This window comes from Acyrthosiphon pisum, chromosome X (assembly GCF_005508785.2).
Source record: "Acyrthosiphon pisum isolate AL4f chromosome X, pea_aphid_22Mar2018_4r6ur, whole genome shotgun sequence".
Classification (NCBI taxonomy): Eukaryota; Metazoa; Arthropoda; class Insecta; order Hemiptera; family Aphididae; genus Acyrthosiphon; species Acyrthosiphon pisum.
Genome location: NC_042493.1, coordinates 86,879,024 through 86,896,658, shown reverse-complemented (window position 1 = coordinate 86,896,658; position 17,635 = coordinate 86,879,024). Strand labels below are relative to the sequence as shown.

Here is a 17,635-nt window from a genome sequence, read left to right as displayed (position 1 = left end):
ACTATAATGGTCAATACTGATTACTGGGTACTAATTCGCTTTTTAAAATTGTCGACGTTAATTTAATCATGCGATATAATACGAGTTGTTATGCAAAAATATAAAAATAATAATACTTGAAAATAATTACGACGGTAAAAAGTAGTGTGATAAATTAAGTTTATAAAATATTTAAAAACATATAAATTTACTTAGAACAAAATTGCAGCCCGTTAAATAAAATTAATCACAACTTGTATGATGTTATCATATTTTTTAAATTCGAAAGATTTTCGTATGCCTACCTTTAAAAGTCCGTAAACGAATTTCTGAATATAATTACTATCAAATATCATAATATGACTATTCAGCCATTTAGGTGTTTAGAATTTTGATAAAATGTCCTATTATTAATAATTTCATTTCTTAGACTAATCATGAAAGTGCATACGTATCCAGTAACATGTATAACATATAAAATACATTTGATATAAATGCATAATTTTTATTTAACAATAGCACTTACTCCCAAAGCTATCAATTCTGTAACTATAATAAGTTATTATTACTAATAATTGTAATATTGTTCTTCTTTACACGATAAGGCTTATTATAAGGCTGAATTATATCTACTTTTACTGTTTATATAGAAAGTTTTTTAATTCGTTTATAAAATGTCTCTATAACCACTAAAAATAAGAAAATTATTAGGAAACTTTATATTGTGGACAATTCTCTGCCTTACTGCTATCCTTTGCGCTGTACTTGGCTAGATTATATTCAGACGATTCGGCGTTATTGAGTTAATGTTAAAATAAATTGAAACGTGTGAAGGTATTTGTCATTCTTTGTCATTCTATATCTGTGGGGAATTATAATATTTTACATCCAATACCAGACTAGAGGGAAAAAAAATTCACAACTAAAAATCACATTGCCGAGCGATGGGTATAGCTGTTTCAGTTGGTCCGTCACTCCGTCAACTGTAAATATTATATCAGAATATTTAATATTGAAATATGCTCGTTTTTATGTGTTTGTGAAAGACAATCGCCTATAATATAGAGCTACCGTTTGTAGCTTGTTATTAGATACCACGATACCAATACCTATAATTAAGTCACGGAAAACAGACTTTAAAATGAAATAAAATGAGATAAAAATATAGCACAAAAGGTTTTTTTTATAGCCCTACGGTACCTATACTGCGTTTTTACATAGGTGAATTAATAATATTATTACTCGAGCGAGCGCATCAGTGATTTATTATTTAGAGTCACGTGCAATATTATAGGTTCACATGACACAATATAGACCATACTTACAGGATATTATAGTATTATTATAATTATTTTTTACTAAAATGTCATGTCTCCGCGTGTCGATAGTGAAACGCAACACCACCACGATAAGTGACCATGGTAATTACTTTCCTGACACGACAGAAATGCCCACGAATACCGGAATATATTGCAAGGGAAGTTCCTCTAATCCAACAAGTCGTGAGGTTATCGGCGGATCGAATGTGTGGGCGCAGTAAAATATCGATGCCGGTGCGTACGAGTTAGGTACCAGGCACTATATATTACTTTAGGGACACTTGCCGGTAGTTAAATAGTGAGTTAGGAAGTGTACGTTTTACGATAAGTTATTGGACACGGTCGGCTCAACGCAAGATGATAACAATTGTAGGTACCTACACAAACGAAATCTCGACCAGTCGAAATTTGAATAATTTATTTTATTTTTTAGCAGATATTATTAAAAATATAAAATATAACAATAGGATATTCGTTCGAAATCACGTTTATGTACATTATTGCTGTTTGCATCGTTAAATGTTTATCGTGGAGACGTTGTATACCTGCCTACATAAATACTTGACGAATATCGAAATTATGGTTGCTAAATGACGTACACCATATACGTATCAGCCTTCAAAATATCAAGGGCCCCACTATTAAACTACCAAAACGAATCAAAGACCTGACTATAGTGTAGAAGAAGAATATATATAATAGGTTAACTACGATTTATTATTCAGGGTCTCACTATTGTAACATTACCAAATCAAATTAGGGACCCAACTAGTGCAGTACCTTAAATCATTCGGGACCCATGTATAGTTTCTTGTAAGTAGAAACAAAAAGTAAGAAATATTACCAACAATAATTTGCGACCCTACTCGCACTGCCATCGATACACATCGAGTGTAGTAGAAAGGTACGTACACCGTCTAATATTTCATAGAATATTGACATCGGCCTGTTCTGTAGGTATAGAATCGATTATTATATAGCCCATCCAGGAATTATACATTTGCACCAAATAAAAAATGTACCAAAGTTTTTTACGACAACCCATTTGCACCAAATGTACCTGCATATTCATTTCACAATAACGACTTGGTTTATTAAATATATTTGAAAGATACTATAAACCAGATACTTATACATTATAACTTGTTATACAATTATTTTTATAAGTCAATAGATTTTAAAGTTCTGTATATGTTATACCATTATTGATTGAACAAAATGTGTATATTATTGATCATTATTTTTAACAAATTGGTATTATCGACAAGGTTTTGAAAGAAATTATATAATTGACTATGATTTGAAAAAACTTTTATATAATGTTAAAAAAAAAAATATATTATTATTATTATATAAAATTTAATATTCTTGTTGTGAGATCTCCCTCACAATTAAACATATTTTAACCAAATGTAGAATTTACGACAAGGAAAGAAGAAAATTCCAAATCTCTGATCACTTTGCTGAAATACTCAACCCCGAACCCAACAACGTCTTCAAGCAAATTGTTTATAATTCTTAATACTAAATTAATTTTATTGTTTATATTGACGCAAATGGGCCAAAACAAATTTATTTATTTTGGTGCATAAAAGGGCAATGCCCACGCGTAGTTATCGGGTTTTGGTTTTGTTATTTTATAATATAACCCGAGCGAGTGTGCTCGATAAAAGGTTTCGAACCACTCGAGGGCCTGCAGTGCGTACCGAAGAAAATTGACGTAGGAAATGAATTTCGGTTTTTTTTAGCATTTAATCGTATAACGGAGCCTAACCCCTTTTAGCCAGCACCCCATTTTCGTACTACCAGTATTACGCACATATTATAATATTATATGAAATATACGCAACATTTTAATATCGATTTTTCGTCATCTTACGTTGCACGAGTTTAACAGGCAGCATAAAGCAAACATGTAATTGCAAGCATAGCAAGATCATGTATAATTATGCACGTACTATAATTAAATACAGAAGCGTATTTAAAAATAAAAACAAACACTAAATGTGTAATTAAAAATATGTATTTTCACACTTGAAACGCTGCATGTATGCATTTAAATAAAATATCACACTGTTAAATTTATTAAATTATTAAATAATTAAATAAACATCAGTAAAAAAAAGCCGTCAAGTAGGTAACCGCTCTGCTATACATTCGGCGTTGAGTGTTTCAACGTCATTGAGTTAGTCAGTATAGGTGAGTAATTCATGTGCTATACATTTTAATTCAATGATAAGCTATTGTATACAATGAACAAATAATCCGAGGGAAGACGGCCAAAAAATTATTTTAATAGTAATATTTAAATTCTAACAAATTTTCACAATTTTTTTTTTGTTTTTCCCGATTAATGAAAAAAACTACTGAAAAATGTCTACCTTTAATCTACAATAGTTCAAACTAGATCAAATTTTCTACCAGAAACCTTTCTTAATGTTAATGATCGGAACAATTTATTTACTAGATAATAATGTCTTATCCCGAAAATATAATTGAAAAGATAGTAACACGTAGCATTGTAAAAATACATTCACCGCTCTGATCAGAATCTAAAAATTTTAATTGAAATATATAATATTTAAAATTAACTAACAAAATAAATTTGAAAATCATGAAAGTTTGTTGAAATTTATGAGCCCAGCAGGACAATTATATTTTTTGTATGGCCAAACAAAAATTATTGTTTTTGTTAAGAATTAGTAATTTATTATGCTCCGAACTTACCAAATTAAAACAATATGCATTGAACCACAAAATTAATTTTCTAATAAAATGTAAATATTTGCCTATCGCCGGAGACCATGTTTGTATAACCTGAAAAATTTCTTCTTTAAATTGACCGAATTTATTGGAGCATATTTAAACAGTGCCACATTACTGATATTTGAAGTTTTTTTTTTTTATTGTACTTGAGCCCAGCAACTATGGACATTAACTGTTATAGGGAATTATGAGCCGTGGTTGATAAGCTTGGTATTGGTAAGGTATTGTTACGGTTATTACGGTGGGTAAGCAAACACGTGTGTGGCAAGGTTATTACTTATACGAAACCTGGTGGTCACCCATCCGGGAACTAGTAGCAGCGGGCGTTACTTACTCTCAGTCGCATTGCACGACTGGTGGTAGCCAACACGCCACGCTAATCCACAATAAATTTAAGTTAAATATTTATATAAAATAAACTGTATGTATATGTTACCGTCAATGATGTAAATTAGTTGATAACGTAAATACCTAGCCAATATTATAAATTCCTAACATTAGTAGTCGATATTGTCAATGCCTAGGCATTAACTGACAACATAGGCAAGGTTGTAAAATTTAAATATTTTGTTAACACATTTAGAACTATGACTAGGAACTTACTTTAATGTCTAATACTGATAGGCAATGTTGATAATTATGTTAGAGTATATAAGATGGTCTTGGTAATTTAAAATAAAACGAGAGTCATTATAACATTGTGATTGCATGTCGATTAGATCAATTTGTGCCCGAGAGTTAAAAGCTGTGTGCACAATAGGCTTCGAAACCAAACCCTTTTTCGGATTAGGTTGTTTTTTTGACAATATGAACAGAAGCTTAAAAAAACCATAATTGATTCTTTGGTAACGTTACAATATTTATGTCTTAATTCAGCCACCATTCTATCTTATCCCCCATGTCCAATTGCAATATGAGTAGTATATAGGACGTCGAATATTTCATCAACTTTCAAATAATAAAGAACTGTTCCATCTGATATGCCGGGTTTAATTAATGTTTCTTTCCCAGCAATAGTCATAACATCGTACTAACGAATCAATCTGTAATCTTGTGGTCTTTTTTTTTTTAATTTCGCACTTTTAACGGCCGATATTTTTTCGTCATACTGCACGGTATTGATGTATGCTGTGTTATCGTCCCGTTTTTTCTCATCAATTACCGAGAAAATTGCATTTTCGAATTTTATTTTCATTTCTTCGATCTCCATAGCAAAAATGAAAAGAGTAAAATTAAACAAAAATGTATGAACTCACTGAAATCGATGTCAGAACAAAAAGTTTACGGTAATGTTGCACTGGATGTGAAGTGAACGTGAACTGCGCACCTACAAATCAGTCGACTTTGAAGGTAATTTCTATAGATGGATACTAGAAACATGTTATCGCTATCTTAAGATAGTACTTAATAGGTACCTAAAGTACGGCCGTCGACATATTAGAGATTTATCAGCTTTATCGTACGTACTGATTATATCTAGATAAATCGATTTTACAACGCAAGAATATTTTATATTTTTGTCAATTATGCCTAAAAAATCCCGGAGCTATTGTCATTACCTAGGAGATATTTCTAATTGCATCATTGACTGATTATAATAGACATTAACGATATTTACTAGTCAATATCGTGCACTGCCTAATTTGATCGGAAATATCGTTATTGACTAGTCATTAACATTAATTCCTTAATTTACGTCTTTGCCGGTAACATATATAATATTCCCAATATACCAATATCACAATATATCTGATAAAAAACAACAGTATATTCATATAAAATTTCACCAATTTTGAAGTAAGTACCTCCTTTGCGTTAAAAACAGAAAAAAATCACAATTCACAACCTTACGAAATGTAATATTATTTACAATTAAGTGATATTTTCGTTTTTTGATAGAAAAATATGCATACTGCTTGTAACGATGATTAAATATTATTAAAATGCGTACAAGAGTACAAGTTGGTGGTCATAGTATAAAGGGTATAGTGATATACTCTGTAAAATGTACGTCCCACGAAACGGTTTTTTTTTCACACTGTATTGCATGATTATACCATTGTTATAGTAGTAAAAATTAATAACGAGACAGTTTATAATATTATCATATATGGTCTATAAATGTGTTAGATTAAAATATTTGAAGTAGGTATATTTTGATTTTGTAGCTTCGCTTTTTGGAAGTTTCGATGTTTAAAAAAATGATATTTCGACAAAACGCAATTTATTCCGCACCTTGGCCGGGCCTGTTCTCTCTGTGTGGCCATATAAGTGATAATTTATTACATAGCATAAATAGCCACTGGAGAGAGGGTGCTGTCGCATCTCACTCTGATTGCTGTATGAGCCTCGTCACGATGAACGTCATCCAAAAAAAAAAAAAGGCCCCTACCATTCACATTAGTCGGTGACCTCCGAGCCATCGGCGGCGGCGGCAGTGATCGGTCGATCGGTCTTTTCACGGACGACACAACGCGTCATAATAATAATATCGTGATGTATGACACGACGTAATAATGTTATTATTATCGTCGTGTCATCGATTTTCACGGAAAAAGCCGACGTCGGCCAATATATAATATACGCATCGAATCCGCCCCGGGCCCTACACCGTGCTCGTATAATGTCGCGTCAAATGTGCGGTAGGTGGTTATTTATATTGCAATAATAATATTACGTCATAATATTAATATAAACAGACTACGCTGGCCCCGACCGGACGGAAGAGAGGCGTATTGAACTAAGGCGACTTCGGCGGCGGCGGCGTAGTTATGCTCTACACTGCGACTGTATGCTCGGCCATTACTGTGACAAACCGAGTGTGAACATTTGATTGCGTCACTAAATCACGCGGGCCGCAGCCTCCGCATCGGATCTTTCAATCGCATCCTTTTCGGAGGACGCGGCGGGAGGATGTGTAGAGAAAAAAATCCATTGTCCCGCCGCCGAAACCTCCCGACATGAGTCACGTGCTTCTTTATTCTCACCCCCCGTCTCACGCCACTCTCGTACAACCACCTCCCCTCATCACTACACCGCAGGCCCACGAGCTGTGTGGCGACGAACACTCGCCCGTAGTTCCCACGCGAATTCTCCCTCGAGCTCCGCGGAAGGAAAAATAAAATAGGAAATGTAAAGTGACGTAGACTTAAAAAAAAAACCAAGTCTCAAAGCTCACACGCGACTACAACGAGTGTAGGCACGCATTAAGTCGCAGTCGGTCCATGTCGTTTATCGTGTCGGGTGAGATGAAGCGATTTCCACGAAACGAACCGAACATATTATACAATATAATAGTCGAAAGGCGATTTTCCAACTCACGACAATTATATTATTGGTCGTTAAACCGCATTTTGAAAAAAAACCCTAACTCGATCTCCTCGTTCGAAAACCGGCCGGACCTCGGCTCACACGTTATTCGTATCGTGTAGGTATATTATTATTATATTATGCTGCAGATATCGCAGAACTGCGAAGCACAATACGACGACTACAATATATTGTGCGAGTGCATTACGCGCCTTTGGTTTTCGTTATTATAATTTATGTACTCTCACACACACACAAAATATCCGGAAAGGATGCTGTGTGTGGTCGATTGTCCAAAATCCTCAAACATAATACAACACTCGCGGTGACCGTCATCACTTTGCGGGATGACTTTAAACGACCACCAAAACGTAGCGCGCTAACATGTTTTGGAATCTATTCAAATTAGAAATTTTCTTCGATTATGCGTTTAATTATATTTTTTTTTCTCCCGTTCTACCGATTTGGTCGGTGTACACATAATATATACGATATTCCATCGTAAATCACAACACAATATACAAATAAAGTACTATGATTATTACTAAATAACATTAAATAAAAATAAAAATATTAACTTTAATTATTGTAAGTAGGTATATTGTACTCGTATCATGTTGTATTGTTGTACAGCAATATATATATTTCAAACATTTTATTATAATTATTGTATCTAATTAATATCTAGTACGTATATTATATTACTTATACGTTCAGTTTGGGAAACTATTTTTAAGAACACTGTTAAGTTAATTTAAGGGGTAATTGTATTCCGACCAACCGTAGCTAATCATTTTTTGGTGTAACATTGTAACATAGTGATAATATTATAATAGTGAAGTAGTTAAAAACGTCAGAGTTTAAGCAAAAAATTAAAGCTTACAATATATTATAATATTATGTTTAAGTATACCTTTATCTAATAATTGAAAGAATAGGTACCTACGCAACAAAATCCACAAACCACCAATATTGTGAGAGGATTAACACATCATAATTAATAGATCCGTTTTGAATAGGTATTGTGATTAGAGTTCTAAAATGTCGTGAAATTAATTTTTTTGAATTATTTCATAAAACTTTCATAACATTTTACATTCGAATAAAAAAAAAACAAAACAAAACAAAACAAAAATTAAAAATAAAAAAAATAAAATATTTTTAAATAATCCAAGAATGATAAAAGTTCGAAGCTTGAAATATTTCATACTCATAACCTTAATTATTCTAAATCATTGTCTATTGAAACGGCACGGTAAGCCGAACTCGTGACTTTGATTCGTAATTATCTTAAGTACTCGCGGCAGCACCGCTAAAACCGCACCGACGGATTGTGCCACGCGCTTGGTTGATTCGATTTTTCGATTTGCGTTTAACGTAACATTTCAAAGGTATTATTATTATTAAGGTGTGTATATAATATATATCGCCATCGTTTCAAAATTCCGATACGGTTTCTCGTTCACGTCTGGTGATTTATTTTCAACTGGAACTTGGCGATGTATTTATATATATATATATATATATATACCACGGCCGTAATATATAAGTCGATCTAAGAGGGGCTGCTGGCGGACTTGGGGAAACCACGCTCCGGTCAGCGCGAGCACCGCGATATTTCACCGCGTCGTCGCCGCCGCCGACGCCGACTCAAATATGGCTTTACCCCGGGAAAACGTACCGAAATAAATCTGCGAATTTCGCAACATTAATTTTTAACAGTGAATACGACCGTTGTGGGGGAAGGGGGGGGGGGCGGCGTAATGGAAACGCACCAGCAATGGCTATAATACGTCATGTGCATTACACGATTCGGTCGGAAAACAATAATATCTGCACCAGATACGGACGTGAACTGTCCGGATCATTAAGCCACCGTCGAGCCGTTAATTCATATCCACGACGTATAACCCGTCCGTGTTCGTCTTGGCACGTGAGTGACGTCACAGGTAATGGACGCGCGAAATCTATTTGAAAATCAATAATATGGAACACCACATCGTTATAGGGAAATAATAAATTTGTTGTTTTGAAATGTTATTATTAATAGGCACCTGGTAAATAATATCAAGTTATAGGTATAAGTGTAACTGTATGGTATTATATTGAGTAAATATGTTCTTATATTTTTTCTTTATTTCATCGTTTTGTCTTTTAAGTTGGTATTACATAAAATGGATTATGGATATTGATTCAATGTAATATATAGTTTTTAGACCCCTGATTTTTAAATTATTAACAATTACTGACGGCGACGACGAACCGGACGGATTATAAAGCGTACACCACCGTGTCGTCTTTGTGTCGTTGGCGCTTTCTCTTTTATATTTTAATTTTTTTTTTTATGATCTTGCCCCATCCAGGTCGAAAAATAAAACGCGACACGGCTCGAGACAAGAAAACGTGTCGTTAAAAAAAAATAAATATATACCCGCACTCATATAATAATATTATTATAGTTGTAGGTAAAACAGATGATGATGAGACACAGCTGAACGTGAAAGGAGTCTACGGAGTCTCGGGAGCTTCGTTTTCTCATACTTATGCAGTGTGTTTTATAAATCCGACGGTAGACGAGGGAGGATGTAAGAGGAGCAGCGTACCTATACTATAATAAATACAGATTTTATGCACGTCGCTTTTATGGGAGAAAAATGATACCTTGTGTACACAACTATACATTATTATATTTATATAATATCTACCAGGCCGAGCGATTTTACATCCTCTTTTCGCGTATCTGTTTTCGTCCCAACACGTGATCCAAGAGTTAATGATTTGTTTATTTGTTTTATACAATATGTACCCATAATATTAAACAATATCACAGCACACAATACGACGCCTGCACATTTGGAATTTATTCGCAATAATAATATTATATTGCGTTTAATAAACGGTGTACATAATTTAATATAAGGTATAATATTATATAATAGCGTTTACAGCAGGAATGATTTTCTCCAGGTTTTCCACGTACTATTTATTTTTCTCCTGTGCGCTTAGACTTCGACATTGTAGTTTTACAATCGAAATAACACTATTTACGGTCCTTGTGGCAGTGAATAATAATATATCATTTCGACGCTATCGTGGAAGAAACTGTATAATAACGACAAACTATAAAACGGCGATAAATTTCGTTTTCTCTCTCTCTCTCTCCCGGTTCATTTTCTCCTCGGATCGGACCTTTTATTCGCGTTAGTATATTATTATACCTACCTACCGTTATTCAAACATACGCCGAACATTTAACTTAACTATTGTTGTGACGGGTTGCTGTCGCCGGAGAGACGTGCACGGCGTTTACAACGAACCGGCAGCAAGATTGTTTGCCAGGACAACACGATGAGATTCCGACACCGAATAAAACAATATAATCATGAAAAACCTAGGACGACTACGACGACTGTAGTAGTAGTAGTAGTAGTAGTAGTAGTAGTAGTAGTAGTAGTAGTAGTAGTAATAATACAAAGGTCAAGTCCGTGGACATCGTTATATCACTATTACGGTCTTACAGGTCGAAAAAAAAGAAAAACGCACGTCAACACTTTCGCCGGTCGTGTGTACATATTATTATTATAATATTATACCGACGTTAAATTAATACGCGTTTTCCGTGTCTGTGACTCTCACCGCATTTGACTTCAATATTAAATTACGAGAAGTCGCTACACTGTAATTGTCCGCCATTCAATTCCCATAATTTACTTATGAATGAATTAGGATTTTCTCCATTCGGATTTGCATAATAGCTGATTGTCGTCTCTAGAATTTTCAAAGATCGTTTTCGTACCTACCTACCTACCGTCGCTGCTGCCGACTTTCAGATTTTGTATAATTCCTGGTGCTTAACAATATTCACGCGGGGACGATTGTCGCGCACTGGTTATGTTTGGTTAGGACTTTTGTTAGCACAGGACCTTTTCTAATTAAGGTAAAACCAAGGCAAGGCAAATTGTGATAAGTCTGCCGTGGTCTTATGATCATTATATTTCCCAAACTCGAGGAAAAACATTATATTTTTTTTTTGCTTTAATTTCCACTATATCAATCTTAATGAGTCTGGGACGTAGAAATTGCCAACGATTCGTCATTATCACCGCGGTACGAGAATGTTCAAGTAAAGCGGCCTCGAATATTTCATTAGCGTTACTTTTTCGCATCGATGTACGTCGTATTATTTGTTTTATTGAATAATAAGACTGCCGGGGAATAATAGTGTATTAATTAAATAGTTAATAGTGTCACTAAACACATAGTGCCACAGCGTATACCTATACACATATTATAATAGTTATATCCCAACCAATGAATCAGTGGCTCAATAAACCTTTTTGCACTTGTGTTGTATTAAGCCTGCAGCCGAGTTGAACGCACGGCAAACACCATTATGTCGTACGGTGATTAACGGTAAGTCGATACTCGTATGAATATATTGGTCTTTTGTCTCGTCCGCGCCGACATGACCAAAGCAGCAAAGTTAATTTAATCTACCGAATCGATTTCCATTTTATACGCCTGCGATCAACAAGCGCGGGTGACTTTTCGTATCGAAACTAACATTTTTCACCCGCAGAATAAAACAATTGATGCGTAACTGCAAACATCATCAATCCATGTAATCCGCACCTATACAATGTGGACATAACCTACAACAGCAGTATTGGACACACGCATTATCTAAGTCTGCAGGTTAGGCATGGTAAAATAGAACTAATGCTAGTCATAATAATAATTATTACGATAGAAACACGACATTCACACGCTGTGAAGTGATATTTAATTCATATCACGAGACCGCGGACTGACCGTACTGATAAAATATTAATTCAAAAATAATTTGAAGGTGATAAACCACAGCATGGATGCAGAATAACGCGATGATAAACGGATATCGTCTGGGAAAAAAATATATAAGCCCGGTATTCAATATTTTAATGAAGTTTTAAAACATATTATAGTAGAAACATATTAAAAATTTTTATTTTACATAAAATTTTTATGAATTGGAAATAATAATATAATATAAAGGTACAAAAATATAAGGGTTATTTAAAATTCTAAGTTTTGATATGAAAATAATTTCCTATGCAGATGTAAATAAATTTATAAATAATGTTAAACACAAATAATTGATTTCCAAAAGTCGAATAATAACAACACATATGTTATATTATAATATTCTAAAACACAATCGACAATCATTATTGCTTGCGACAATGCATTGTATTATTCTATGTTACTTATATAATATAACAACAAGACGAGTTTGTGTAGCACGCGTATACTGAAATATGATTATCTCGTGTATACGAGTCAAGACAGTTTATGGTACGACAAAGTGCTGTGGAAAAACTTGTCAGGGACATGTTATTGTATACTTCAATTTCAACGGTAAATTGCACCGACCAAACGGGACCGTGAAATGGGAACGTCGCGGAAATTAAACTGCTGTCTATTCTCTTGAATTTAAAATTACGCAATGAATACATACTATATTATTATACAGCATCGATAAAACTCGATTTCCCGGGAAAATGGGAATAATATAATATATATATGTATATATCTGAGCGATTACAAAACGACCCCTAGAAGTTCGCGCAAACAATACCGAAGGGTCGTCTACCTCATTCGTGTGAACGAATAATATAAATTTCGGCTTGATCGATGGGCTAACGGTTTGTCGGGAAGTCGGGTCGAGTCATATCACGCATAATAATAATAATATCATAAGTGTGATCGGGAGACGGCAAAAGACTGTTGTATTATGTGTGCACACAGACCTCAAATTTATCTAAATGAAATCAAGTACGAAATACTTGATACAAAAAAGAAACCGAAACCGAAATATTAGTTTTTTTTTTAAAAAAAACGAAACCGACATTTTAGTATTTCTATGAGTCGAAACCGTAAGAATCATCAAGATTCCAGCTCCTGTTATCAAGCAGTAAAATGGTTAGTTGAGATACTGGTAAAGTAAATAGGTAGAAATAATGTACGTATGTTTACCTTTTTTTATAGTTGCTGAAGAATTAAGAGCTCAGAAAATTGTTGGGACGTCCCTGTAGGTAGGTGTATGGATACAAGGAGGCTTAAAAGTCACGAATATATAATACTATTATTGTAGGTATACTTCTTATTGTCGAGAAACCGCGAATAATATCAATTCATCGTGGACGTCGGTGGAGTCAGACACTCCGAGTGTGGCGTGTGAAGGGGGTGGACGTTTTATTAAATCGCGATTTGCATACATTTGCATAGTGAATCTATCAACCGACGTCCCGTTGGCGATAATTTTTCACCAGGTGAACCGTTCCGGAGACCGTTTTGTACCGTAAACGTATAATAATACGACGTCGCCAACCCTCGCACGAGCGTCGTAGCGCCGCCGAAAACAAAGGCGACCGTACAAAAGATAATATCGTCTTGTATATGTATATGCAAACTACGCACGAGAAAAGCCGCACACTAGCGAGGCATACTTTCAAAAAGTATTTCGAACAAAGATCGAAATGAGACGCATTCGAATAGGTACTTTAAATTATTCCGAATAGTTATTCGAATACTTAAAAACGCATTCAAACGTAATTCTAAATACTTTTTCTTCTTTGGTGAAAACACAATAAAAGACCTATATATATATATATATAATATATTCGATAAGCCGTGCACGGGATCGTCAAATTCCTTATTACCTTGCGAAAGTTATGCACACTTACATCGGACGAATTAAATGTTTGTGAAATGTTATATAATATTATAATTTTTTAAATACATTTTATCGAATTAATTTGATTTCGTCTCGATTCCACTAGAGTTCTTCAATGCCACAATGTTTACTATCACAGACCAAATTGTAGTTTACCGTTTTTTTTCCTACTTTAACTGACCATAATAGACTTGTCGTTTAAATGATATTTACAACAGCTAGAACACGAAAACGCTTATGAGGTCCACAGACGTGTGCCCGACGTCGTTTGGTATTATGAATATATATTATTTTTTTTACGTGTTACCTATTGCCAATCTCGTGGCTTTTCGATTCCATTACTACGTTTTACGACATAATTAATAAGTGTGCAGATCATAATAATAAACGTATAATATAGGTATACGAGTATAACGACGGTCGTATTATTATGGGTACTATCCGGGGAAAACGCGTACCGCACAAATGGCAATAACCGCGCGGAAACAAACACCGATTACCTACGACGTAGGGAAACCCATGCCCAATGACACCACGGCCACCTTATTACTACAATTGTTGTCGTTATTATCATCATCATAATAATAATAATTATTATTGTTGCACACCTACGCGACGTCCGTTTCCCGGGCGCGTTCTTCATTTCGCCTCGTCGTCGGTCGCGGCGCAGTCCTTATATCCGGTTTTCGAGTCCGATGATGGCTGTTACTCGGTGATCCCGATCCGAAAGTGAACTGTCTTCTTGTACATCACATTTTAATGATATTATTTGTACCGTAAACGCGTCATATCATTATATTATGAGTTTTTGTTTTTTTTACATATTTTCGATATTAAAAATTATGATAACACGGCGTTCTGGATAGGCATTCGAGCTACACCACCGCCGCGTTTCCGGTTGTGTATTGGTTTAGGTATATTTCTTGATATTATAATATTATACTATTTTTTGGTATACTCGAGTAATAATAGGAAACGTATTGACGAAGCAGATTAACAAAGCGCACTCAGGTTGAAAACAATAATTTGTAACTTCTAATTCGAGATGCATAGGTATAATAATTTCATATTGATTATTTTACTTTTTCTAGTAAATTAATTTTACTATCAAAACTTTATATGCTAGTATAGCTAATTGTATTCGTTGATACGTACAGCTTGTACTAATATTATCAAATACATTCAAATACACTTCAGTTAAAGCCAAACGTATACGAAATGTCGTTAAACTACATACAAGTTGATAATAGTCGACAACGCTCCCAGTGTTAATTTGTCTTCCGGATTACGTTTTCATACATTAAAAAGCAGCTAGGAACACGACTAATTATTTATAAGGTCAGAGGACGGCCCTAAGTATACGTCATTCAATCGGTTAATCGGATAATAAGTCCAATTTTGGCTAATTGACACATTTCACCTCGATCCAAAAGTGTTCCTAGTATTTCTATTGAATATCATATTTTGATTACAGCTATCAGGTATTATAGCTTATTTTTCTTAAATCCACAGAATATCTGTCACAAAACGAAAGATACATTTCGATCAGTGTGGATGCCACTGTAGTTATTAAGATTCTTCTTCTTCTTCTGGCTTTATCTACTCTACATGAGTTTTTGCCGCTATCGCAACTTCATGTCACTTCTCTCGATCATATATTATATTTATCCAATAATTTACTCATATCCTTTTTAAATCTTCTTCGACCACGTCCAACCATCTTTTCCTCGGGCTTCCTCGTGGTCTCTTACCTGTTGGTTTCCAGGACAGTACTGTCTTTATTATTTTATCGTTACTTCCACGCATAATGTGCCCAAACCACTGGATTTCCTGGTTGGATTCTCTAATTAAGATTAGAATTCAAAATATATTTCTTACTCGTTTCTTATAGCAGCGTTTGTATTCGTGGTCAGAGGGCCAATGTATAAGGGGTTCGTAGAATAGCGTCACGTACCGTGGTCGAAAGTCGTAATTCCCGGCGATAAGCAATATCAATAACAGTCATACTCATCGATTTCGAATATTAACGTGAACCTACATGAAGTGTTGTTACTTACAGGTTTCTTTTACGATTCGGTTCCCACTTAATTGTATGGGTACTAGTGTGTACGCTACCCGTGACCGTAAAAACGTTCGGGCGGTAAAGGTAGTCGGAGCGTGATAGTCATGGTGGCTTATAGATTTTATATATCATCTTCTTTCACGTTTTTTTTGCCTCTGGTCCGCCGAAAAATCAGGAAATTTATCAGATTGATTCTGAGAGTATATTTTACATGGACATTCGCGATGGTCCAAAGATTTCAGGGATCATTCTTCCCTCTCTCCCACGTACCACGTCACTCTTCATTATACGCAAACGTTTTATTTTTCGCAGTAGTGTTGTAGGCACGCCAAAGAATCACTTGACGTGTGTGTGCGAAACGAACGTCAATAAAACGATTGAAGGACGACGACTGCGCGTATTGTGTGTGTGTGTGTGTGTGTGTGTGTGTATTAAAATAAGAAACACAAATAGGATACGAAACTATAGTGACAGATGAAAGGAACAAAATATAAAGTATATGCATATAAAAAATAAAAAACGGCGAGACTGCAAAATATGGAAGTCAAATAATGATAAAAAAAATATATAAACGTATAGGTTAGGTATATATAGGAAATATTGTAACGAAAAAAGGTCACGACTGGAGATAGAAAAAGGTATGACAAAAAAAGACCTTACGCGAACCCGTCTCACAAGACGAATAAAATTATTTTTGGGGCAAATTTAATGTCTATATTTTCAAACTTCACATTTTTTCGGAATACTATTTTTCAGTTAACAATACCTAAGGTTCAAATACTATAGCATTCTTGCATAACAAGTCTCTTTTGAAAACATCATATTAATAATATTATATAGGTATTAAACTAATATTTAACGACAAATCAAACAGTTGAGTTTCAAGCATATAACATAGGTACCTAATGAGACTCGATATTATTATTATTTTGAATGCACATGTCCGGAAGTTGGTTTAATAATAAATTGAAAAATAAAAAATGTGCGGTGGGTACCTACTAAAAACGCAATAATCACGGAAGTTAAAAATAGCAATGTAAAACACGATATTTACGCACGCTTAAAACGAATATATTATATTATTCATAACCAAGAGTATAAAAAAAGTCGACGTCCTTAAATAACACATAACTTATATAATATATGTCATATTATAAAAAAAAAATTAATAAATTACCACTCGTTTATTTTTCTCTATTATTCGCGTTGTTATTATTACATTTTCCGAGCGGGCTTAATATGTGAGACGCAGGTAATAATATTATTACGAAATGCAAAAACCCTTTCATGTCTGAGGCGTGTACAAGAATTAAAACCCGAAATTACTATAAGATTCCTTTGGTGGGTGCAGTTTTACCGCCTTTGCCGCAACAATAATACCACTGCGATGATAATCTAAAACCCCTCGACGAGGTCTTGGACGTAAAAACAAAAAAAGGCAATGGCAATGTGCATCCACATAATATTATATAGCTCCTGCAGTGA

The 17,635-nt window shown here is 34.4% G+C and overlaps 1 protein-coding gene across 1 annotated transcript in view; it reads right to left on the bottom strand.

Moving 5' to 3' along the window:
• The window catches only part of LOC100162697 (limbic system-associated membrane protein-like), a 590,312-nt gene that overhangs the window by 256,326 nt on the left and 316,351 nt on the right, over window positions 1–17,635 (bottom strand). The gene's annotated exons all lie outside the window — the stretch shown is intronic.